Consider the following 27,830-nt stretch of genomic DNA (forward strand, 5'->3'; position numbering starts at 1 on the left):
CATGTAACCCCCCTCCTAAAGTAACCCCCCTTCCCCAGCACAACACCTGATTGCCAGCCCACAGCTCGCACTAAAAAGCAGTGGGGGGAAAGAAGGGGAGAGAAAGAAGGGAAGAGGATGTGCCAGCAATGCTCAGCAAAATCACAACCACAATAATTCCACCTTCGTAGCAATTTAAAGACTCCCAGACACCTTCAAGCAAAAGGAAACACAAATATTTCAATTTTTAAGTTAATTTCCAACAGCTGATAACAGCAGCTGCAAGACTTTCCCACAGCTTTATGGCACTGCATGAACTGCAGGGCCACAGAGATAATAAAAGGTCACACATAAAGGAAAGAACAGAGCCATACCCCAATTAACTTGGTCTCCCCATGCACAAATTGTACAGGAACAAGAGCTGATATTTGCTGCAGGCACCAGACATGCATCTCCTAACCTTGCCACGGTCTAACTGGGCCTCTTGTTTCTTCTGCCTTTGCTCCTTGCAAACTGGTTTAATATTGAACGCTTTTCAGAGGGATGGGCTGATGAACGAAAACACGAATTTCCTGCTTGCCCTTTAAGGTGGGTTAAAGGGGGTGCTAGTAATCAATTACAGAACAAAAAGCAAAAGAGACACTGAAGATTTTACAAACCAGACGTCATAAAGTTTACATGCTGTTTCCTTGTGAAAACTCTCCCTTTACTCCTTCCTCAAAACTTTTTTTTTCTTTTGGAGGTACAAAATATAATAGAGTATTAAAGTAAAATCTGTGTGAGATGCAATGACAGAGAGATTGACGCAGTTTTCACTTGCTCTTTAGAGCAGCACATCAGCCCCAGAAAAACAAAAACTGCACTAAATATACAATGGAATTTAAAATCTTGTGGTTCTGAGTTTTGCATGCTCCCAGTCCTGGCCTCCCCGCCCTCCTTCTCCTCACACTCATTTGGGAAGACATTTCTGTTTGCAGCAATCACTGGAATGAGGAAAGTTTTAAGGCTGAAGCTGAGTCTCTGGGACCAATCCTGCTCATCATTTCACTCACCAAGGCTTCCTTTTCTGCCCGGCAACTACAAACAACTTGAACTTTCAGTAGGTACAAACTCCTGGAAAAGCAGATTAGACCTTGGCCTGCCTCTGAACAGTGCTAGTCTGAATCATTACTGCATATTATTAGTCAAAGAATATCATTATTGTGACAGTATCTCATACTCAAAAGCTGATTTAAAAATAATACAGGTATCTCAAGGTTCTGGAGGCCTGGGGGTCTCCTGGTTCAGACTGAGTGGGCTCACAAAACCAGAATCCATCATCTGTAATATTCCTATCAATAAAGGATATATTGCAGCAGGTGTTGAGGATGGACGTTGCTATTACATGATTAAACTGGTTTTGTTCTAGTCTAGATTTTACACATTTTTAGCTAGGGCTGGTGGAATTGCTCCTTAGGAAATCCAGCCAATGGATAGAGCTCTTAAATCTGTTCACCAGGTGTCTGCAAATAGGTCACGGGTGTTATTAATTACTTCATTAGCCACAAGTCCTTGAGCAGTGTATGCGAACATATTTGACCCTGTGACACAATTTTTAACTGACCGATAGGAACAATCACTATTCGTTATTTGTGATGCGTGACTGGCCACTTAAAGCACAAAACTGTGCTCTTTTCCTGGCTGGGGAGAAAAGAAGGCCTTTTCTGTTTGTTAATGCTCCACAAATGCTTGCAACTGCCTCAGGAGTCAGTTAAAACGCTTTGTTCAAGTGGGACTTTCCAGCAAATACTTGTTGCAGGTTGGTTTTTTCCCCACACAATCTTGTGGCTGGTGAGCGTGGCTGTGACTTCACGCTGTGAATCCCTGGAGAGCTGCAAAGGGAGCAGAGGATGAACTCCCTTACACCAATATGTGCACACTCGCAGAACACACCAAATGCCATGTGGAATTTACAATTTCAACACATCATCTACCCATGTGACAGGATGTTTACAGGCCTTCTTGCCGGAATGACAGCTTCCTTTTTTACCTGAGTATAAACTGGGAGAACTTCCCTTCTGGGTTTTTTTTTTTGTACAGCCACCCTCTCCTCATTCAAGTACTTCCTTAAAACTCCTTTCTCTTGGACAGTTTATTGATGCTTGCTCATATTTTATGGATACAGTGAAAGCTGCCATATCACACCACTAAAAACAACAACTGAGAGCAACTGCAGAGCAGAAGAATGTCCTCTCATTAAATACAGACCAAAACTGCAATTCAGTGTGCATGTGGGTACAGAGAGGAGGAGAACATCCTAGCAGGAAGTTGCATAAAAATTATGCATCATTTATATACAGCTCATAGCTAAAATCTGTTATCTTTATCCAATTTGAAATAACAAATTTGACAGTTCTAAGAGGCTTTTGCCATAAAATAAAGCTAAGAGGAAAGGTGTAGAAAAAAATGACAGAAAACTAACCACATCGTATAAAAACAAGGCAGGTCTACTAAATCGCAGTCTCTGCAAAACAATCTGTTAAAATTCTCACTTATTTTCTCCCAGGAGATTAAAGTATCCATCTTGAATGGGCAATCATGAAAAATGTTAGATTTTTCACAGTAGAATTCAGCAAATTAACTCACACCTTGCAAGTTCTAGCTAAATGCCTTAACTAAACAGCCAGATTTCTCAAATATCTTCCTATTTCCTACATTATCCTACATATACATTCTCTAGTAGGTATTCCCTATATGACTGTCTGTGAACTTTAAAAGTTTCAAATACTGAGATGGGTTGGTTCCTTTTTTTTTAATGTAAGAGAGCACTCTAAATGTCTGTATTAATAATGTACTAGATTTAAATTATTAGACTAAATAGATTTATTTTTATAGGAGTTTGATATCGGTATCAAAGCAATTAACTTTGGTACTTCAGGAATCATTAAAGTGTTTTCTATAAAATAGTGAGATTTACAATGGGTAAACCCCAAAAAAAATCAACAAAATAAGGCTGATCCCCTCATTTTAAATAATGTACTTGGAATATTCCAATAATGTTCTCTAAAATTAACACTGACTGTTATTTTGTCAGCTAATAAGCTGATAAACAAAACACATCCCTTCTTAAGCAGCAGAATGTAACCAAAGCACACAGTCAACAGACTTTGTCTTTCAAAAAAATCTAAAGCACTAAACAAATATACACAGAAACAACAATGCTACCTAACTCCTCTCTTCTTAAAACATGCTTTTTTTCCTGTCTTAAATGTATGCAGAAGCAAATTAGACTTTACACGAAGTGGGTGTGAATTTTCATGAGTTTCAGAAAGCTGATAATTTGGCAGCAACAAAGCCAATCTCAGCCGCTGTGGCCCATTGTGGACTTGTCCTTTCATGGTTTTGCTACCTGTGCCAGCCTCTACACTGCACAGGGGATGTGAACAGTGTGACCAAGGACGTGGATTCAAAACACTAATTGACATAAGTTTGAACACATCTCTTGAAATGAGATTATAGATTTAGTTCAATCCCACTTGCACCTTCCCTCTGGTGACGGTGTGTCTTTGAATAACAAAACCACAGCTAGGCAAGCTTTTTTTTTTTTTTTTAACTATATAAAATATTTCTTTTTGGAGAAATAACATCTAGGTTTCTTTGAGTTCTGTCAGTAAAAACACAATGTAACTTTTGCTTTTAAAATGGTGTCCATGAACACATGAACATTTGAAAATACTTATCAAAATTTATACTGATGACATTCGAAGTAGATGTTAGCAGGGTTTATTTTCCTATAAATATTTTACTTTATGTATAAATATGGGGGGAAATTATGCGCCTATTAGTTCTCTACAAACAAGGGAACATGTACACAAATGTTCACCAGCAAATACAACAGATTATTTTTTCTAGCATATTTTAAGTATGTTTAAAAATCAGGATATTATTTTATTAATTCTAGAAAAGACTTAGAGGACTGCTTGTAGTAAAAAGCTGGGAAAAATTAATATCAATGCATCTGTGGAGCAACCAGTCACCGTCCTAGCTTGCACATTTTCTTCAAGCCCTGTGAGCCAGCCTGAAGTTGCCGAAGTATAAGCCAAGAAAACCCAATAAAACAAAGTGAGAAAGAAAAACACCAGGGTTACTCCTCCCTGTTCTTCATGTCAGCTGCAGGGCTGCCCAGGGTGGGAGAGCAAGGGAGAGCAAACAAGTTCATGAGCATCACTGCATCTAAAGGATAGATGCAGAATTTATGCAGGATATCCATAAATTGAGCCTCTCTACTCCACCATATGATCAAAATTCAGTATCTTTATTTCACTGGCAATGTCCAGTATTTCTAATGTAACTGGAAGCTTCATCTGATATGACTTAGGTCTGGTTTAAACAAGTGAGCTTTCAGGGATAAATGCAACAGTTTCATCGTTTTTCGTCCTCTCTCTTGTCATTGTCCCTTCTGTGTTGTGATGGTGAGGCCCTGCACTTGTAATGCATCAGTTGTGTTTGCACTGCACACAATGCCCTGGGCCTCTGCTGGCATTTCCCTGATTTGCCTTAATCTATCCAGCTTGGATGGCAGAGGTAACCAAGACAGAGAGGCACCCGTGGCTTGTGGCCCCTGTGGTGACACACTCCTAGGTATCCCAGGCACACCTTGATTGTGTTTTCACCATTCTCCAACTCAGCTAGGTGTAGCTGGCCATGAACTTGCCACATATGGTGTTAGAGTTACTCCTTTTTCATAAACTATTCCCTCTTAGAACAATTAATAAAGCCTAATACACTGTCTTTTTCAAGTCACACACTCCTCTATGTTTCCAATAATATGGCAGTATATTTTCTTGTAGGTTTGGAGAAAAGCGCCAAAAAAAACCCAAACTAAATCAGAAATCTAGGTTTACTTCAGGCATCTAATAAGTATTTGTTTAAATTTATTACATACCTATTTATCCATGAAGATCTGGATCTTGTTGAAGACCAAAGACCTTGGAAAGTTTAACTTTGTAAGATGCACATCTGGCACATTGTAACTTCCTACTGTCAGAGGTCCTGTGTGATTTTTAACTCCTGCTATGCTGACCAAGCAAAATTTAAAAGTCTGCCATGGTGTAAGAAAACATCCTCAGTAGCTGAGTATTCCCCCATCTTTAAAGCTCTTCTCAGCTGCAAGGTAGTTCTGCAATTTCTGCAATTTATTACACGAAGTAATTTCAAATGCGTATTAAATTACGTCAAAATTATCAGCTCAAATCAGTATATATTTACAGTAAACAGTGGCAGGCCTGGAGTATGAGAAGGATGAACAGCAAAGCTGACTACGAAGTATGAAAGAGAAGCACGGGGTAGTTGAGTGATTTTCATCTGAGACAGCTGATATAGCAAGAGGTGAGGAGATTACTGAGAAATTTGGTCTTGTAACACCTGATGGTCTTCAGAAATTTAGGTGATTATGGTGGGTGCTCAACTCAGAAGGGATAATTTGCTGCAGTAAAGTATTAGAGAATTCTGGTTTTCCCATCTAGAGGAATACTAAAACCTAATGTAGGAAACAGCAACCCCTGGAAATGTACTTTAGGCTCATTCCCTCCGGATGCTGCTCTGTGGCCAGCCCATCCCCAGATCTGCCCTGTGTCAGCAGCACCACAGCAGCCATTACCAGTTTAAGGGATTGGTTCCCACTCCCTTGATGCAGGTCTGCTGGAGGTGACAAAATCCTGCCAAGCTACGGGGATGTTTATCTGTCTGGGTAAGCACATGATCCCGGGAACCTTTGTATCACATAGTTTGTTAAGGTTACTGACAGGCATCAGCTTCATAATTCATCTTTGGGGACATTCTCAGGAATCTCTTCCCATGAAGTATCTTAAGGAATTTCTGTGGTAGCAGAAATTCTATATACCTGTGATTAAGGCAATAGTGAGTGAAGTTAGCACACCTAATCAAAACTGTACTCTAAAGGTACAGTAGGAAATAAGATTAGGTGATAAATCACCTTTTATTGCAAATTTAGAAAAAGAAGTGAAAGAAAGGCGAAAAAGATTCAATAAAGTGGTCCAGCTAGCTAACAGCTTGAGCAAACAGGAGTGGTAGGCCAAGAAATGGTTGCATCCAAAATGCATAAGTCAAAAGGGGCATAAATGTAGGAAGTTAAAGTAAATAAATGGGACTAAAAGTACATAAGACTTTAAAATTAAATTAGAAAATCATGTGTTTAATTCTGAAGGGAACAGTGTGTGCCAGAGTATTGAGTTCTACGTTGCTATATTGAAGAGTAGGTCAAGATCTTATCAGCTCTATTATGAGGAATGTCAATAAAAGACTGTGCAATGATAAAATGTTTAATTAAAAATGAACATTGTGCAACAGATGAACTCTTTGTATTATACAGAAAAAGGAGTCAAATGTATTATGTTTTCCAATTTACAAATTGCACTGAATCATTTTCCTTCCATCAAACATTCTTATCACTATAAAATCTTGTATAAAAAAATGGATTTACTTATACTACGTTCTTTACAAATTAATGTACGACTATAGCTAAAGGATACTTCAAATACTTGAACAACTGGGGCAACTGTGAGAAGAATACTAGGGTCTTGTTTTCTTGGTACTCTTTCAGGTGAATAAGTGGTTTGCTTTGGCAAGTTAATTAACAAAGCAAAGTGTTAATACTGATTCAGTGAGTTGCTCCAAAATTAACAGGAACTAGTGAGATTGAATATTTTGGTTCATTATTTATATCATATTCATGTACTTAACATGACTGCCCTAAACATCTCTCACAGTTCAGTAGTGAAGGTGACAATGACACCAGGAAGAGCACAGGGAACTAAATGCAGCAACACCCATGGTAGACAGACACCATGTTTCTTCCCCAGTGAAAATACCTTACCCCCATCCCCTCTGCAATGTTAATCATCTTAGACACGAGGCAGTGCCAGATCCAGGATACTTATCTATGAGCGTAAAGGCAAAGGAATTCAAGACGGAAAATATGCTTTTTACACAGTTTTAAAGGAACAATGCAAAATGCAGGGAGCATAAAGTGGTAAATTAGCACCATAGGACTAGGCAATAAATGGATTAATACCTTCATGGCCTTCCTTCCTGGCATAACTTTGTGTAACAAAGCATAACAGAACATTCTTATGGACACTTGGGCCTGAACATGCAGAAGATTTCTAAAATCTCTACTACTCAGCTTCAAACCCCCAACAGAGACACTTGAGCATATAGATGCATATGGACACATACACCGTATAAACTGTGTACTTCTTAAAACCCAGTCCAAACTGGGAGAGATTTCTAATGAAAACATCATAAAATTCCTAAAACGAGGTACACCAATAGAATGAAACTTCCATTAGGGGCTGGTGAACCTGAGATACTGAAACAGATAAATCAGGTATCAGATGATATCACTCTCAGCATTTCATATCTATCCCTTTTTCAGAAACAATGAATACTTGCATTAAGAAAATATCTCAGAGTCAGAAATAGCTTTGGTGTAGCATTAATGTTTTTGGCAATCAAAATTTGAATTCATATGTCAATTCACAACAATTTTAATGTACTCATATGCCTGCACTATATCAGTTAACAACAATTTTAATATACTCTAATGCCTGCACTATACAATGAGTGGAATACATTAGAGCAAAGAGCTCCACTGATCAGCCAATAGAAAAGAAATATTATGTAGAAAATAAGAATTATGGTGCCCTTTAGTCAAAGGATTTGTAAGTTATGAATGACCTGCAGCTGGTACATACTCCAGCCGTGGGATCATGGAAGAGTCTATTACTAAAGCAAAAATAATACTAAAGTACATCTTTTCACCCATGCACAAAGATAAGCTTATCAAATCCAAACTGTTAGTAAGGGAAAATCCACAATATGCTCAATGAAAGAATTTGCATTCATAGAAACTGATGATATTAAAGAGCTATTAAGTGATCTAGTCTTTCCTCTCAGAGTCAAGCCTTGTTTCTTGCAGTTTTCACATAATAGTATCTTACCTGTAGGATTGTCACCCTATCCTTTGGTAAATTGTTCTGAAGTCCTTTCTCTTTCCATCAGATACTGTTTCCTGAGATTCAGTCTACAATTACCCATAACTATACAGTCATATTTAAGGATAAAAAAATATAGGTATAGAAACATGTTTTCCTTTGAGCATAGGATATCCCAAATCAAGTACAAATAAACTTCAATAAGAGAGAATTATTACCTAAGGAGCAGATTTGGTAGCAATATTAAAAACTAAGTCCTCAGAGGGGGTCTAGTTAGGGGCATGAATAGAACAAATCTTTCGCCAGGAGCCAGTAGAGATTCTCAGGGTCATGGCCTAGTTGAAATTAAGAGAAAAACTCCTACTGATTTCAATGGGGCCAGGATATGGTCCCCATATTTTATACATAGTATATCATCACAAATGTAAACTACAAATGAAGCACCATGAGGTGAGGTGCCTATAATTCCTAATGTTTTCATCCACTGTAATAGCCAAGACCTCTCCCTGAACTCCAGCGGAGGCAAATTAGTTCCACATGTCAGATACCGACTGTAATATTTTCCCTTGCACTTGGTACACAATGAGGGGGTGCAGTACAGCATACAGCAATTAATACATTTCTTTTCATGAAATAATGCATGACAGAACAACTCAGAAAAGATGTCACTCACTTGAAGGTGGTGAGTTGCTAGCTCATGAAGAGTATAAGTAGGCAAAGCAATCAATGGAAAATAAGATAAATTAAGCCCCCCTTGCTGTCCAACACCTTCCTGTTTGGTGCCTTACTTGCTTCGTTGCAGCCCTTCTTTCCTTGCAGGTCTCCAGGCACCCCTCACTTCCAACATCACTTCTGAATCTGGGATTAGGATCTATCACAATCCAAACTAAACAAATTTTTACAGTTTCCTGAAAGAGAAATCTAACATATAGGATAGGACTGCTAAGCATAGGCAACTCATGCATTTTGCATACCCTACATTATCCTGCCAAGGGCTCAGCTGCCATTCCAGATGGCTGTGGGTCTATTGCATGTTTTGTGTCATATTTACCAGTCCCATGTTTAAGTAACAAACTCTCACCTCAATATGTCTTTTAACACCAGTGAGAAAATAGTAAAGGAGAACCAAGGCTGTTAGGCAGTACTTATTCACTGCACTGCACTTTGACCAGAGATTATGTCTAATAATAATAATAATATCATAAATAATATGCAAACCTTCCTCTAATCACTCTCCTGAAACCATTCTGTTAGGAAATAATCTTGGCTGTGGAAGGGTAACTAAGATATGCTCTTTCTGATGACACATGCACAGGGACTACAGAGTATACCCGTAGTCACAGGTAACAGTCACAACAGCCCAAGAATGCTTTGGAACAAAACTGTGACACAAATGAAAGCTCATGAAACACTGTAGCCCACTACAACACCTGGACTCATTAATAACTCTGTTGGGTAAATACCAACACAGAGGAAGCCACCAAAACCAATGACAAGTCAAGGTGAATTTGGACTTGGAATACCTGTCTGACTTCACTTTTTAAACAGAAAAGTAGCTATGAAGAACTTCATCAGGTCTTGTGGGAAAGAATGAAACCTACCTTATTACAAGAAGCCACTCTCCTTTGCCAGTACTATTCAGTGCTGCATGTGGCGTCACTCAGAGTGGAGCATCACAGCAGACAGAAGCTGAAATCTATGGAAAATATTACTTTTCAGTCCTGTAAAATAAAAAAAAAAAAAAATCACAGTTCTTTCAGAAACAAAGACCCTGTAAAAACACTTCACTGTATAATTCCAAGATTATCTTAACACAAGTCACCCTTTTTAAGTCTGATGTTTCACAAACACGAAAAAAGAATTAGAAAAACAACAACAAAAACAAATGGAGAAACAAAAAAAACCTTCCCCCCTCCTCAAACTGGCAAAATGAACTGAACTGCTAGAGTTCAAGCCATGTTTTCATGGCTTTTATTTACAAATAGAACAAAGAACCTTTTTTAAAAAACTGATTTTCACAGTTTAGAAGTGTTTATAATAGTTTAGAAGTAAAGAGTAAAGAGAATATTTATAAGCTTTCATGTATTTGCCAAGTATCCAGTATACAATAGAATGTTGACTACCATGACAGCAGTTTCAAAATATCCCACAGAACCATTTATGATAGAAAACTAATCACCACTTTGTCAACTAGACCATGGCACATCCAGTTGTGCCTTGAACACTTCAAGGGATGGTGACTCCACCACCTAATTGTAGAAGTGTGAAGATAAGCACTGTAGGATTAGACAAAAGTGAAGTAAAGAGATCTATGTCAGTAAAGTTGATGGCCATACAACTGGAATTTCATTAATTTCTCTGGTAATGCATCAACCAAAGTGGAAACTGACTTCTGCTCCTAAATCCACACAGACTTGTACACAATCAATATGAACACACAGAGAAAGGGAAATGGAGAGGGAGGTGCTGACTATTTTAGTGCAAGCTGAGACCACAAGAAATACAAGCCCTAATTAAAAAAAATATACAAAATGTATAAACATTATCTTCAGTCATTCCCTTTTCAAAAGGTTTTGAGCCAAACTTAAGATAGTTTGTAAACATATAATTTCAACGGAGTGACAATCAAGTTTACAAGAGACTAATTTAATACTTTATTGTATTAAGTACAAATGACTTCATGTCTCCCTTACTGTCTTTGTCTGGAGCAGCAGAACCCCACTAGCACTCTGTTTTAATTAAAGGCATGCAGACCACAGTTAAATTATATCACTTTAAGAGAAGAAGAAAATATTTTGCAATAAAGTGTCTTTCTGAGTTTGAAGTTCTTTCCATGACTGAAGACAGAAAAGAAATATTTTCCAATAAGCTATTTTAAGAAGAAGTTTTGTGAACCAGGTGCCAGAACAGAAATAAAATATTTTTCCTTATAATTGATGTATCTGAGATTAAATAATTATTCCCACAAGATAAATTTCTTTTTCAGTTGAAAGCAATACATATTTTAGGTATGCGCAAATACAAAGCAAACGATCCCAATGTAATATTAATCCCTTTCATGAATCTCAAAAGTTAAATTATCAGAGAATCATAGAACGGCCTGGTTTGGAAAGGGATGTTAATGATCATCTCGTTCCAGTTCCCTGTCATAGGCAGGGACACCTTCCACCAGACCAGGTTGCTCACAGCTCCATCCAACCTGGCCTTCCAGGGATGTGGCAGCCACAGCTTCTCTGGGAAACCTGTGCCAGGGCCTCACCATCCTCATAGGAAAGAGTTTCTTCCTAATCTCTAATCTAATTCTCTGTTCTCTGTCAGCTTGAACGCATTCCCCTTTGTCTTGTCACTCCAGGCCCTTGTCAATAGTCTCTCTCCATCTTTCCTGTGGGCTCCCTTCAGGTACTGAAAGGCCACAATGAGGTCACCCCAGAGCCTTCTCTTTCCCAGGCTGAACAATCCCAATTCTCTCAGCCTTTCCTCATGGCAGAGCTGCTCCAGCCCTCTGATCACCTCGGTGCCTCCTCTGGGCTGGCTACAACAGGTCCCTGTCCTTCCTGTGCTGGGACCCCAGAGCTGGATGCAGCACTGCAGGTGGGGTCTCAGCAGAGCGGGGCAGAGGGGCAGAATCCCCTCCCTGCCCTGCTGCCCACGGGGCTTTGGATGCAGCCCAGCACACGGGGGGTTCTGGGCTCCCAGAGCACACGGCCGGGGCATGTCCAGCCTCTCACCCACCAGCACCCCCAAGTCCTTCTCCCAGGGCTGCTCTGGATCTGTTCATGCCCTGCCTGGATTGATACCAGGGTTTGCCCCAGCCCAGGTGTAGCATCTTGGACTTGGTCTCATGAGATTCCCATGGGCCACTTCTTGAGCTTGTCCAAGTCCCTCTGGATGGCATCCCATCATTCAGGTGTGTCACCCACACCCCCCAGCTTGGTGTCATCTGCTAAACTTGTTGAGGGTGCACTCAGTCCCTTTGCCTTTGTCATTAATGGAGATATTAAATAACACTGGTGATGTGTTTGCCATGTCTGGATCTCTATTTACATGGATACAAGACCAAACCACATGAGACTTGTGGTTCAAACCATCAGACACAGACACACTGAAGATGAGATCCAAATATGAAAACAAGCCTGACAGGCTTATTAGTTTTCTTTATTAGCATACACAGACATCTCCACATACAAACTCATGCACAAGTAAAATTCTTAGGCTTCAACTACTTTTCACATAACATTTCTAGCCTTTGAAATACATATTTTGATGCCATCAGGCACTGGTGATGTTTTTGCTACGTGGCTTAAGGAGTAAATGGAAATTTCATTTCCTCAGCTGGTAGCCATTCAATGTAAAACTCATAGCATAGTAGGACATTCTCCTTCATTACCATTTTGCATAACCTGATGTCCTTATTCACATTCACAGTGATAGTCACTCTTAATAAAAAGCACAGAGTAACCCGAAACATGTACTTCTGCCCTAAAATAAATCAGATCTTTTTGGGGAAAAGCAGTTATGAAGAATACTTGATAAAAATTCACCTGTGTCAAGGAATTTTGGTCTAATCCACTTTGAATGTGCTGAATTGAGGTCTACCACCAGCACTCTCTACTTCACAGCTGAGCAAACTTTGCTTCTAATATATAAATTATGAAGATGGGTCAAAGTCCATAGAATAATAAGCTATAAGTTATGCTCAAAATTATAAAGTGCAAATCTTTAATAAGGGGCTGTAAAACACCTCTCTGAAAACAATGTTTTGTGGGGTGTCAGAAGAGCTACAATGGGAATCAAACTTTTTGTTCCTAAAGCAAAACAAAACCAACTCCTCTGAGAGAAAACAGAGCTTATGGAATGGGAAAAAAATACCAAAACAAAATTTTATGATACTTAGACATTAATTGCTAAATGCTATTATAGTTCTTCCCTTGGATAGGGAATGAGAACATCCTCTTATATGAGGTAAGTGTAATAGGAACAAAATGCCATGAAATATCCATGGCCTGCTGCTTTCCACACTAAGACAAAAGTTAAAATCATCAAACTCTGCCTAATATGTTGTAACCACTTGGCAAAGGAAAGATGCAGTAAGGTTCTGCTCCCACCATAGTCCGACTTCAAACCATCTTGTGACCCTGTCCCGTATCAGTTGTTCTCTTGGAGAGGTGGACCCTCAACACCATGTTCTCAGGGCTGCACCTACTCAGCCAGTTCCCAGACCAGCACCTGAGGGATAGAGGGTGAGATATTTCCAAAGTGTGCAGAAAAGAAAAGAAGATCACAGATCTGTCCAAAAAATTGCATATAAAATGGGGGGAAATGGATGTTCCAAAAAATACATTCAGTACAGGGCTGAACAGCCTCCACTGGGCTGAACAGGCATTACAGGGCTCTTGCTCTTTTCCAAGAGTCAGTGTGAAAGAGCCTACAAAGTGGCATCAGCAGAACCTGTGTTTCTGAGGAACAGGACTTCACTGACAGAGGTAGGGGGATGCTTGGATTCTATCATCTACTTTGCTTTCAACATAAATTTTTCCTTATCTAGATTTACAAGAGTAGATATTATCATAGGATGGTGGTATGAACAAAGAGGACAAAGTGTATTCTGTTAGATTTTAAGGCACAGTCAGATTTTTGTCCAGCAAAAATGTAGGAATATAGAAAAAAAAAATCTATAAAGTTTTTAAAGTCTACAATCCAAATTGTGAAAATAGCATTTTGTTTGAATTAATAGTTCCTCAGCTTTTATCTTTGTAAACTGAAACTTCAACTCCTACTTTCTGCTCTTTATTTTTAAAATAAATATGAATTTCTTTCCCTGACCAAGACATAGATGGCTAAAGTACTAGTCTTGATGTTCAAAGCATCTGGAGTTAATTTGAAAAGATGCAGGTAATTTTGATAATTTTTAGAATGAAGCTCACAAACAGAATTCTGAGTTTTTCAAACATTCAAAAAAAATTCCCAGAGTGCCAGTTTGCCCTGAGAAAGGTTTCTTCTCTCACATCATTAAGTCAGAAGCAGAAGTGCTGGGATTCTTTCTTAAAGGTGTTTGAGATGGTGTGACAAATGGAAAAATAGTAAATAAATTATATATGGCATAATTTCTAGATTATATACTTGATTTTATACATACCACAGTCAAAGGAAACAAAAAAATTTTGACTTTCATGACTGTGCCTAATGGGACATTTTTTTCTTTCTTTCTCACAAAGGACCTAGAACTAATATACCTAATTGGGGGAGGATATTAACTACCTAAATATATTTATTAACTCTTTAGCCTTTGTATTTACTATGTTATACTTAATGGCTTATTGTTATCATTACTGTGGTTTAAAATTTAGAACAATAGCAAAGAAAAAAATGGGTTAAAAAAAATTAAGTGGGATATTCACAAAAGAAAAAAAGCTGGAAAACTCATTCTGTAAACCTAGGGTCTATTTCCCTTTTGAAAACATCCTCAGCAACTGCCATTTGTTGCCATTCAGTTTTATGACAGCAGATTATTGCAGAAAATAGAGTTTGAAATTAATTTGAAATGAATTTTTCACCAGCCACAGTTCTGGCATGGAGCATTTGTCACCCTAACAAATGTGTGCTAGAATTAATCTTCATATTGTACAAGGCTTCCCTGGTAGCTTCACACCAGAGCAGATCACAGAGAATTATCAGATTTATTATCTCTTTATTGATATTCCTGAGGCATTTGGATGGATTGATTCAGATGTGCTACTCCTTGGACATATTAGATAGATTACTTAACAAATTTCCGAGCAGCTGCCCGTGACCCGGTCAATATCTCCCAGGAAGTTCCTGCTCACAAACACCCATCACTGGCCAGGAGCACGTCTGTCCTCTGATCTACAGCTGTCATCTTGTGATACACAAACCACAGTGCAAACAGAGGAAGTTAAAGCACCCCAATCCTGCCTTTTGAATTTAGACTACATGTGGGGCTTAATAACAAGTTTTGCATAAAAGCTTTGAAAGATGTCTCTTCTACTGTTATCTAATCATCAAAAGGAAATGTTTCTTGAGAGACAAATCATTCTTATATTACTACTTTTTGCTTTTAAAAATGCTAACTCCTGACAAGATGCATAGTCTTCTGCAGTGTGTTTTAGTTTGAACTGTGGAGCAGAGCAGATGGAAGGACACTTAAGCCTTTTTTAAGAGTTTCTACATGATAGAATCTGGTGATGGAACTTCTGGCTTACCACAGCAGATTCACAGCCTAGCACAGTTGTTCCCTATCCATGTTGAACACATCCCATCTCCTGATGGGAGAAAACTGCCCTCCCTGCAGATCTCATCCTATTGCCTGGTAATGGTGGGCTGTTCCTATTTTACCATTACTCAGGAGTCTCTATATTCTATGGAGACCAAGGCTGTTCTCTGACTAGGACTGTGCATTTCTAAATCTGGAGTTTGACCCTCAACTCACCTCCTGCTCATTCCATAGGAACGACCCAGCACAAACATCTTGAAATCTCAGGATGGCACAGCAGGCTGAGCTACCTCATGCGCCAGTCAGATTCCCAGGAGGCCAAGCAAGCTGGAGCTGGGATGCTGGTGTACAGCAAGAGGTAATGCTCCCACAGCCAGGGATTGAAGAGCTTGTCTCAGCCTGGGGAAAAGGGTGAGAACTCCTCCTCCTTCTCCCTTCTGTCCTTCAGCTATACTTTACAGAAGTAAAGGCTGGATGGGACAGAGGGAGGAAGGAAGAGAGGGAGATTGGAAGGAAGGAAGGGAGGGAGGGAAGAAGACAGTACAAAAGTCCTTGGCATGTTTATCAGACCAGTGTCTCGAGTCAGGCAATAGGGAATACTAAGGACATGACTTAATCCTACCTCTCATACGCTTCACTCAGAGCTATAGGAGGGCACCTTTGTTCAGGAGATGATGTACAGGGGCCAGATTTCATCAGTGTTTCCTTCCACCTCACCATTTTTCCTTTGCAAGTCATGCTAACCATTGAAGAGGAAGAGCAATGCTGTTGGCTCATTCCTCCAACTCCTTCTCTTATTTTAAAAACAGAAATAGACTATTTGACCAGTTGCTCAGACAGTATGATGGTTAAGCTTTTTCTTTTCTGTGCATGAAGGGGTCAATACACACAAGCCCCTTTTCAAGAAAATGCTCCAGATGCCAGGCTACAAGGTGATTCTGGCTACATCTTGGTACTGAGGACCTGATGCCCATGCTCTGAACACTTCAGTTCTAGTTTGCCTCTGTGGTTTGAATGCCGAGCTGGGGAGGGTCTCCCACTTTTGTTTCATCTGAAATGAAATTGATTCATGTGACCAAAACCCAAAGCACAATAATAAACTATTTTTTTTCTGCAAGCATGTTTCACATAGATCCATATGAACTGCTTCTGAAGTTAAGGAAGACTATGGATCTATGAATAACCTAGAAGACATAAGAGTCAAGGAGTTGAGAAAGGTGGCTGAATTGTTAGTCATATGATAGTAAAAGTGAAAGTAACAAATATACTCAGAAAATTTTATTCACTGAAAATACTTTTCCCAGAAAATTTAGACTGATTAACTCAATATAATAAAAAATAATGAAATAAAATAAAACAAAACAGTGCTGACTATTAAGTTAGTCTGAATATTTTCCAGACTAATTCAAGATAGCAGTCCAAAGATAAATTTAGATATCTAGAGAGAGAGACGACAAGTACTTTTTCTGTTGGCACTATGAACAGAAAAAATATATATTTTTTAGTAAAGAGTCTTCACATCACAAATATTTCCCAGTAAAAGGAGTTCTCTTATCTAAATTATGCAACCAACAAAAAGAAAAAGGTTATGAAATCCTTAACACATGGTCTTTTTGGATGGACCCTAAAGAGAAGCAAGAAGAAAAATTAAACTGAATTTACTCAATATGAGACAAAAGTCCCTCCACAAAGTTTTCTAAGAACTCAAAGTTTACCTGGGAATGTTTCATTTCTTGTTATCCACATCCATGTTTTTCTGAAGAACTAGAAATTTAGAATCCACAATTCATTGCTTTCAGTGATAAAAGAACAACAGATGCAACCCATGCATGCTGGGATTATCAAGGAAGCCTGAGGTAATAAAAAGTTCAAATTACTTTTAAATTCAATGGGAGTGAGACTTCTAACTCCCCAAGGCTGTTGAAAATTATATTTTCCAATATCCTGGAACCAAAGAAATTAAAATTTTGATAAACCTTCTGTGAACTAGTAACTATTGATTATTTAATGGTTGATTAAACTTTCTTACTAACTGCCTCCAGAATTTCACATTAAGAACATTAGCACTCATATTTCTATTTTTCATAAATGTCAATTCTGTCTGACATTGTGTGTTATTCAACATGAAAGATATCTGGAAAATAATCCTGCATAGCAGTAGGATATGGCATAAAAGGGATCCACTGAAAGCAACCAACAATGAACCAGTAAAATAATTAGTTATACAAGTGAAAATATGAGCATTTGTTAAGAACATATTTTATAAAGTAGAACTTCTTCATTTTCAGAACAGAAAACAAAATTGGTGATTCAGATATATATCTCTGCTCTGGTCATGCACAGTAGGAGGCATAAACAGGATGGGATTCTAGCCCACCAACTATTCCACTATGGCTTCTCCTATTCCCATATGGTGCACCCTTTACCCATGTGCTACACCAAAAGGCATAAAAACCTTGTTTCTGTTGCAATGAAATGCAAAAGCAAAATTAAACAGCACAAAACTATTTTGTGAAAATAAATTCTTGGCTTTCAGCCAGCTCTGGTGAGTGACTAAAGTCCAATACTTGAGAAATACATTCCCTGCACTGCCCCACAAAACAAGCCCAGTGCCAGCTCCTCTCCTGCCCGAGGCAGGGATAGTCCACCCTTGCCTTTTCCTTTGTTACTGAGCCAGCAAAAGACGTTTTTATCAGTACTTCTGAGAAGCTTTTAGCCAGCTGGAAACCATTTTTACAATTCACAGGACCTGAAGTTTCTGGTTGGGAAAGTTTCGTGCTCATATGGGATTATGCAGGAAGAGGTTCAGTGCACACGGACTTCACTGGGAAGTTGCGTGGGGTTCTTCAATTAATAATTTTGAGAGGTGGGAACACCTAGAATGTATGAAGCTTGGAGATGTCTCTGTATAACTTTAAAACAGGAAAAAGAGAAACTTGTGTTTGGTCTAATAATGGGCAAATCTCTAACAGCAAATAAATTCTAGTATTTCAATGTAGCAACAAAGAAGAGCACTGCTTGTTCAAGTGCCAGGTCAATCTTATTCTTTTTTAAAATATGGAGAAATGAGGGCACTGGAAAACTGCAACTTTCCATCACTAAACCAGTAGGTATTAACTAAAGGCAAGGTTCTTAATGTATGTGTATCCTGCCTACAAATGCCTTCATTGCATTTGCTTTTCCTGCAGGCACACTGGTTTTGTCCTTCAAAATTCTCTCTTGCATGAGACCTGAAACCCTCATCAAACAAGATACAAGCAGAAAAATGAAAAAGGTCTTAAGAGGCCACATACAATATATCCAAACATGAAATGCTCCAATTTTATAGAGCAAGATAAACACTACAATATTTGTGATCAACATAGGGAGACTTTTATTGCTTTGCAGAAATCTATGCCAAGAAAAAATTGCAGCTCTTTTATTTTTTAATGACGCAGCATGCTGTTAATTTGGGTATAATGCCAAAAAACTCCATAGTGTTATTCAGGAAAGAGTTGTCTAGAAACCCCTCAATGTCTTAGATAAAATTGAATCTGAATGGCTAAACCAATTTGAAAACAAATCAATTTAAAACTAATTTTATCCACAACAGGAAGTTTTTTAACAAACATCTTTCACTACAATAGATCTACTAGTGACATCCTTAAGCCAAATACATTTATTCTGTTCCTGATGTTGCATACAAAACAGGAACACCTTTCTGGTATTACTCAGACTACATACAAAATAAATGCCTGGATCCTTCCTCTATTGTTGTCCCATTCCCATCATTGAAACAAAGTCCTCCTCACAGCAAGGCAAACACCTTGGAATTTCTCCTGCCCTGGCTTCCTGCCTTTTCACCAAAACCATTTCCTGGAGTTTTAAGGTCATTCCAAAGCTCCACACAGAGAGTCTCTTCCCTTCTGGCTTGAATAGGTTGCCACTGGTTTGAAATCTCACCCAAGAGGTGAGTATTCTTGTGCCTTTTGTACCCAGATGCTGCAGGTATGGGATTAGTCCTTCTTTTCAAGAAATAAGTGAAAGGCCAAAGCCTTCCAGAGTCCATCGTACACTGACTTGATTAATCTGCTGCCATCTTCCACTCACACACCAAGAAAACAAACATGACTGTATAAAGCAAAGCACAGGGGCAAGATGCAGATCTCTCCTGTGTTTGTTTGGCTCTAACAACTAAGTATCAAAATAAGAACTAGCAATGTAAGAGATGTAAGGGACAAAGGACTGAAAAGGGAAGGTTATCCTCCATAAAACTATGTGACTAATTAGCCACCTCAGTTCCAGTCTCCGTCTCTGAGTTTGCACAGGAAACAATCTTGGAAAATGCATGAAAAAAATCAAGCAAATAAATTGCATTGGTTGGCAAAGCAAGGATTTTTTTTTTACTTAATCGCTATTAATGCCTCAAAAGATAGTATGTGGTGTCTTTCAAAAAAACCACATAAGACAGCAAATTACTTCCCACTCTGTTATCCTTCTCATAGTTATGGTCTGGGCCTGAACAATAATGTGAAGCAATATGACGTTTCCTGTTATACTTTTCATTGCTTTCGCATTCAGCCTGAAAATTCACCTCAACCTTCTAAGTACTGCATTATTCACACGCTCATTTTTTTTGCATTGGCGTAAGGAAAGCAAAAACATAAAAAAAATACTGACTGAATAACTTAGAAAACCTGAAACAACACAAGCTTTTGTAATCTCTACTCGCCCTTTTATAATTACACTTCTATTAGTTCTTATCAAAACAAATCCCTACTCAATTACAGTCCTTTCAAAGCAAGAAGAAAAAAGGTATCTGAACAAATGCAAAAACACTTTTGTCCAAGTTTAAGTTTCAAAAGGAAGCACAGAACCAGGCTGTTCTTTCATTTATTCTGAAGCATTCAGAAGTTGCTTCAAAATGTGCTTTCTGTTTTCTCATTAACCTTTAAAGCATCTTAAAATCACTTTGGAAAATAATAATAATAACAACAACAGCAAAAACAAAAACTACAACACCACAAGATAATAAGCTTAGTTCCTTTTCAGGAATTGAGGAGGATTTGTTCTACTGTGTAGTGCATTCCTTCAGGGTTTTACTTCTTTGTCCTGTAAGGATTTTCTGTCCTTACAGTGAAGGAAAAAATATTAACCTGCCCCAGAATTTACAAAATCTTATCGCTATTACAAATTCTCGAAGAATTGTTCAACAGCCAGAAAGTGCTAGAAAAGGAACATAGTTCCTGTTACACAACAAAGAATTTAAAGTAATTTCTATTAATATTATACAGAACATTTTTGGATCCATTCCTACTAAATCCTTGTTGAAAAGTCCTGTGGGAATGAAGTCATTCAAGATATTAATGATTTTTAATTTTACAATTACAAAGACATTTAATTTGACCTGAAAGTTCAATATTAAATTTCCAGACTGGATTGAAAAATAGAGGGTTTCCCATTGAACTGAAATTCAGTTTTTCCGATAAATAAAACAGAACTATAAACAGTATATATTTAAATATTGATAAGAGGAAAAAAACACAACAAGCAAACAACAAAATTTAGTCTGTGTATTTAGTTAATTTTATATTTTAACAATAAATAGACTAAAACAGGTTGTCTTTTTAATGTGTTTGTATCATTTTCACAGAGGGAAGACACTGATGAAAGCCTTAAGTTTTTATTTCAGTTCATTCTGCCAACTGAGTCCTTGCTCATATAGAACTTCTTTTAAACAGATGCTTTATTCATATGTTTTTTAAAATTCAAAAAGAAGACTTGAGGAAATTTAGAGACACTTACTGTTATTAGAACACTTCTTTGTATAAAATACATCCCACTGGAAAATAATATAAAACTAATTGAAATAGTTTCATAAACCATTTCACATCCATATCTCAAATTTTATGATACCTCTGTGGAGCTAAAAAACACTTCAGATTCATTCACCTCTGTCAACAAATAATGAAATTTTAAGGATTGTAAACAGTGGTAAATTTAAATCTAAAGGCTTCCATTAACCTTGCTAAAGAATATCAATGCATAACTTAGTTTATGTATAACTAAATATATTCAAAATGCAAATGGTTTATAACCTAGGCACCAGACGGTCTTTAACAGCAGCATTCAATGAATCCCTAGAACTGTATCTACACCAATGCCAAAGCACCTGATCCTTAACTTTACTTCCATGTCTCAGTGGGACTATTCCAGGAGTAAAGTTACTCCCTGTGTTAGCATCTGTTAAATGAGATCCATAATTACAGCTGGCAGTTGGAAAACTGATGCAAAAAATGAATTAGCATTTCAAATATTTCAGTATATATACTATTCCCATGTAACCAATTACAGTCCCATCTGTACAAAACTGTATCAAAAATACTCATATTTTAATATCCTTCTCTTTCATCTCTAAATACTTCACTTGCATTGGAAAATAAATTTTAAATTTGGTTTTTTACCACCAACCACCCTACAGCATGGTCAGCATTGCTATCATCAGCAACAGTGAATTACCATTGTACAAATGACTTCCTAATGTTGGAGTGAGTTTATTTCCACAGCAGTATGGCTTTCATTATTTCTGAGTTGACCATATTAACCATAATGAATTCTTTTATATATAGATAAAAGAAATATTATTTCATAATATTATTATGAAATAATTAGGTTATCTTAAAAGATGAGCTTTTTCTCTGAACTTAGCATATATGCTTCCCCCCCCACTTTCTACTTCCCTGCTTCTGCAGAAATAATAATTCACCACAATATTTATAAAACTCAAAACAATAAAATGCTCGAGTAATGCATGTGCTGTTAGAAAAGAAAGTTGGAGCAGTCTCAGTTTCTTTTTTTTTAAGAAGAAAACTTATCTTGAGGCCAAAAGCAGTCCAGAAGTATATGGCATTTAATATTTTACAGAATATATGTCTACAGAATTTACTCAGTGTTTCTGAAGAATAAACCTCTCTCTACTGAAGTACTTATGTCTTGCCAAAGAGCCTGAGAAAGGGATAGTCATTTAATCCAAGGTAGCCTAGATAATCATTTTATTCGATGAAATGGAGAAAACTGTAATACTACATATTCTATTTTTTTCGTTTCCAGAAATATACTCTACTATTATCAGAAATACAAAAAGCCTTAGTATAAGACGGAAATTTTTCAAATTATCATAGAAAATGCTCTATATCTGGTAAAGAAAAAACCCTGAACTGAGAAAGGAAAAATAGCAAAGGATATTTTTATCTGTTTTAAGAAAGTTCTGAGACCATCTAATTTGCTGATTCTCTATACAACTTTAAGAAAAGAGTATAAAACTCTCTGAACTCAGTAAAAAAAGAATAGAATACAAGCTCTGTAATCAGAATTGAAATAGACACATGAAAATAAAGAGTCCTAGAGCATCTTTATCTAAGAACTATTATGTTAAATTAGAAGTAAAATAATTTTATTAAAACCTTAAGGTCTGTACAAAGGTAAATAATTTATGAGCACACCTAGGAACTGTTCTTCTAAAACTGGCAGTTCTGTGAAGTTTCAGAGAAGTTTGAGAAAAATATTATGGTCATGAATAAAGAAGCAAAACCAGTACTTCAATCTGTTTCCCAATACAAAGCTTTATTTTACATTATTAATTTAAAATGTAACTATGTATATGAAATAGAAAGGTTTCGATTCCACAAGTGCTTGCTCCCAGGAGTCCCACCACTTTGAATATATTTTCCCAGACAAATAGGACTATCTACAAGTATAGTCATGTGAAGAATCAAGCATGCCCCCTGCCCCCAATATTTATGAAATACAATAAAACAGCAAACAATCCCTGTCTGGGTATAACACTTTTGTTATGACACAGTACTTTTACTTTACAGCATTGTACTTAAATATGTCATTGTAAAGCTCTATTCTAAATTGTTGTGGAAAGGTGTTTTAAAGTATTTCTTAAATCCTGTGAACTATAAAAAAACCCCAAATACTGATCATAGGTGCTACTATGAATTATGTTGTCCAGTACCAGAAATCTGTGCAATAACATCAACTTACAATGCTTATTATGACACTGAACATTTGCCATGTGAATAAATTTAATCACAAATAGTCTCAAAGATTCCAAAGAAGGAATACTTTTAACAACATGGTATTCCTTTAATAGAGACAACTGCTGCATCAGAAGTGACATAAAGTGAAGACAGGCAAGATGACCATTTCTCTCCACACAGAATAAACAAAAAACCAAACAAAACCAAGCCCCCAAACCATTACCGTGTGGAACAGAAAAGACCTTCTTGAAATGCAAAGTCAACAGAGGGACAAGCAGGTGTTTGCATTCTCTGCAGTTTAACTCAAGGGCTTCATTATGTGCTTCACAGAAAGAAAAACAGTTTCATTTGTAGATCTTGCAGGGAAACAAAGAATTTCAACAAGGAGACCCGATAAACATCTTACGCTGTTAAACATCTTCACCGGGAGAGAGAGAAAAATCTCCCCCGCTGCAAGCAACCGTGGACATCTTTTGTTCCCTGATAAATATTTGCTTTTGTCTTTTGTGATAAGGTCTGCTGCCTTCGCCTCCCGCACAAAAAGCGCCCGCTTGTTTTAGTACAGAAAACATTTAATTAAGATCATTTCCGATTCCCAAGCCGCCCGTGCGCTGAGGAGAGGGACGAGCGAAAGGGGAGCAAAGCCGACCCCCGCTGGCTGGGCGGAGGGCCGAGGAGCGCTGCACCGAGTCCGGCCGGGACCCGCCGGGGGACTCTGCCAGGGAAGGGCGGGGAAGGCCGGGAAAGGCCGGGAAGGGCCGGGAAAGGCCGGGAAGAGCCGGGAAGGGCCGGGAAGGGCAGAGAGCAGAGCCTGCCCGCTGTGCTCCGCTCCGGCCCACCGCCCCTGGCAGCGCCGGCGGCAGCACCGCCCTGCCCGGGAGAGCCGGGGCTGCACCTCCTGCATCCCACCTTCGGTACCGCCAGACACAGGCCGGGCCAGAGGGCAGGAGATGCTTCAGCTTGCTCCGGCTGGCCTGGGAGAAGCGGGGGAAAACATTGCTTTGGTTGTTGGGGTTTTTTTCGTGGGTTTTCTTAATTTTTTTTTTTTCCCTCCACATGGGATTAGACGGGGTTGCTCTTCCCACTACACTTTCGTTTTTGAATCCTTTAAAGAGTAACGTACAGTTTGGGGTTTGCCTCTTTGTCAAAATTCAAGGCTCACTAAAACATCAAAACCTTCTTACCAAAGTGAAGAAAAAGAGCAGCTTTAATCATGATTTAAAATATTCTGTCTAAGACAAACAAAAAAGCAATGCCAGGCTCTACGGACTCTGCAGTTTTAGTTCTCTGAGGACTCCACCTGTTTTAAGTACTAGAGTTGGAATACACAAATAGTTTCCCCAATGCTGTAGTGGTTTGAAACACTGAAAAGAATATCTAGGAGACAAAATCATTATGAAGTGTTTATGCACACACAGGCAGTACACGACTACCGAAGATCTTAGTCCTTATGTGTATGTTCATTTACTGGAATTAATCCTCTTTATCATGTTGACTGCCTGCAGAACCCAATCCTGGAATATTCTTGTATGGCAGGTGCTAGGAGCAATACTATTAGATGAGGTTTCACTGCAAGTCTAAGGCAGTCAGCAGTTACTTCCCTGCATACCTCAGGATAGCACACCCACCCATAGCCAGAGACTCATTACTTGAGTATGTATGAAATTTTGTTAAGAAATATTGACAAAAAAATCTGGTCTGAAATAGGAAGAATTAGAATGCCAAATTTAAAGCCACATGATACTAGTAAGAAGAAATAGAGCAAAGAAATTCCACTAGGAAATATGCACAAAGTTGCAAGAAAGAATCATTCCTGCAATCCAAATATAAACCACAGGAGATGGTTTATACTGTGGACTCATACTGTGGACAGGACATTCCTGAGAAATCTTCCTTCCGTTAAATATTCAGAGCACAAAGTGGCATTTTTTTCCTCAAAACAGCACAATAAACTACATTTCTATAACATTTGTGCCATGTTTCAGAGGGCACAACTAATATTTTTTCTCCAGGACTATCAAAGTTTTTATTTCATGAATGAATTTATATGACTCTAAAGACAGCACCATAAACAGAAGAAAAAAAATTGTTAATGCAAATAAATCAAAGTCTTTCTATCCTTCTCTGGCCATCTGTCTCCCCATGTGAAAAATAGAATTTGCTAAAAGCAGCTATTTTAAGTCTATCACATTATTGTTCCAAGTAAAAAAAACAAGAGCAGAAAGTGTTAACAGTATCATCTTACCTGCCTTTTAAGCAAAAGTGTAAAAACACAACACACAAGAAAGCCTGCAAGCTGACAAAGACTCTGGATTAGGATCAGCAATTGACCCAGTGAAAATGAATCAGACTCACTTTTTTTTTTTTTTTAATGAGACAGATTACTCCCCCACATATTGACACATCAAAAAATTATGATTACAGATCAACTTGATATTACAGTGCATACCATACACTCCAATGCTCTTAGCAGGTTTCCTCATCAAAGCACTCATTCAACAAGAAGTATTTTTTATGATCCAATAAATGATGTGCTAATAGTTTTGAACTGAGATAGGTAAATGCACCTTATGTTACCTGCTATGCATAGATTAATTTCATAAGATCTCTAGAAGCTGTCAGGTGAAAGCCCCATTTTTTTAACCTCTTGAACATCCTAAAACTCCAGTGTGAAACTAAAGTTAATTTTCTTAACAGCACCACAAATTTGACAGGATTGTTTCAAGGTAACCATATAAATAGTACTATGTGTTAGATCAGTGCCTACAAGAAAATATTTAAAAAGTAACATAATCAAAATCTTGTGTGTCTGTTTTGTGTATCTGTGAACAGTGGAATGCAATGAGGGACACATTTACATTTTTTTAGGGAAGGAATTCCATAATAAATGATAATGACAGTACCATAAACAGAATAATGTCTTTTCACGGTTTGTGTGAATTTGCTGAAAAAGAAAGCCATAAACAAAACCAAAGAGTGTAATGGGATTAATCCAAGATTATCTTAATTGATCCTCTTCATAAATACAGTGAAACCACATCCACTTAAGAGCTTTCAAGAGGATAATGAGTAGGCAGGAATTACCCAACTTCAACGTCAGCATTGGGCTGACAATATCAAAAAACCATGCAGAATAACACAAACTAAATTAAGATAAAGATTAAAAGCTTCTGTCACTTACAGAAGGACCAACAAGAGACCTACCTGTGTATCAGCTTTTGTTTATGAAGGCAGAACAGACAAAGATATCTGTAAACTTGAGACTACTTCAGTATGCCAGGGATATGCTTCTTAGCATATGCTTATACCCTAAAAGAGTGAGATAAAGCCTTTTCCAAAGGCAATCTGGGGTTTTTTTCTGCCTACAAAGTCTGGGGCCAAAAGAAAGACATTTTTATTTATCAAACAAAATGTGGTCGGAATATTTGTAAGTGGTTCAAACATATTTAAGAAATACTGAAGTGCACTTCGTACCTACTCCAATATCTGACCATTGTTTAAATAAAACATGACTAAAAACATTAATTGTAATAATCAGAGAAAGCTGGAAAATTTACTTAAGGACCTATGGATCACAAGTTAACCTTGTCTTTATCAACTCAGTAGGAAAAAGATGGAAACAAAGACAAATACATAAGAAACAAAACATGCTGCCTATCACCCACTGGCAGTTCAAGCATGTTCCATACAGAACATGAAAAAATATCTAGGTAAAGCTTTTCCTGGAAAAAAAAAATTGTAGTTACATCACAGTCATTACCATCATATTTGTTATGTTGAATATTTATGCTATGGAGGGGTTTGGAGTGCTTAATTTTAACATAAATCATCTTTTACATCATATATTTTTGACAGTCCAAGTTTATATTTTAAATCTGGAGCAAGGAAGTCTTAGATTCAGTGGAGGGGGATCAGGTTAGGGAACATTTAAAGGAACTAAAGTAGACATAAACAAATCCCTGAGACCTGATGGGATCTATCTATGAGTGATGAGGGAATGGGCTGATGTCCCTGCAAGGCCATCCTCAGTAGCCTCTGAAAGGTGGCTGTGACTTGAACAGGCTCCAGAGAACTGGAAGAAAAAAAATATCAGCCCCATCTTTCAATAGGGTCAGAAGAAGGATCCAGGGAACTACAGGCTGCTCACCTCACCTCAGACCCTGGGAAAAACCCACCAGAAAAATATTCCAGATGTATTGCAGACAAGGAAATGATAGGCATAATAAGCATAGGAAAAGGGAAAATCATGCTGAATTGACCCGAGAGCCTCCTATGATGAAATGAGCTCTGAATGTTCATCTTGATTTTACATGGCCTCTCATAACATCCCCATAGACAAAGGAATGAAATGTGGACTAGGTAAGTGGACAGTGAGGTGGACAGACAGCTGGCTGAACTGCCAAGCTCCAAGGGTTGTGATCAGCACAAAGTCCATCTGGAGGACAGTCCCCAGTGGTCTACCCCTGGGCTTGATCTCAAGGATAATATTTTTTAATTCTCTGCCTCAGTGGCATAGGTGATGGGACGGAACAGACACCCAGGGAGTTTGCTGATGATGCAAGAGTGGCAGAAGAGGCTGATATGCCAAAGAGTTGTGCCATT

At 38.0% G+C, this 27,830-nt stretch overlaps 1 protein-coding gene across 4 annotated transcripts in view; it reads right to left on the reverse strand.

Moving 5' to 3' along the window:
- The window catches only part of LOC121669244, a 281,899-nt gene that overhangs the window by 170,513 nt on the left and 83,556 nt on the right, over positions 1 to 27,830 (reverse strand). For all 4 annotated transcript variants that reach the window (XR_006017659.1, XR_006017658.1, XR_006017661.1 and 1 more), the window contains exon 2: positions 9,575 to 9,694. The gene's annotated coding sequence lies outside the window, so the exon portion shown is untranslated. The remainder of the gene's footprint in view (positions 1 to 9,574; positions 9,695 to 27,830) is intronic.

This window comes from Corvus kubaryi, unplaced genomic scaffold, assembly GCF_017639235.1.
Source record: "Corvus kubaryi isolate FWS band 111438036 unplaced genomic scaffold, C.kubaryi_AGA036_p1.0 37391, whole genome shotgun sequence".
NCBI classification, from domain to species: Eukaryota; Metazoa; Chordata; class Aves; order Passeriformes; family Corvidae; genus Corvus; species Corvus kubaryi.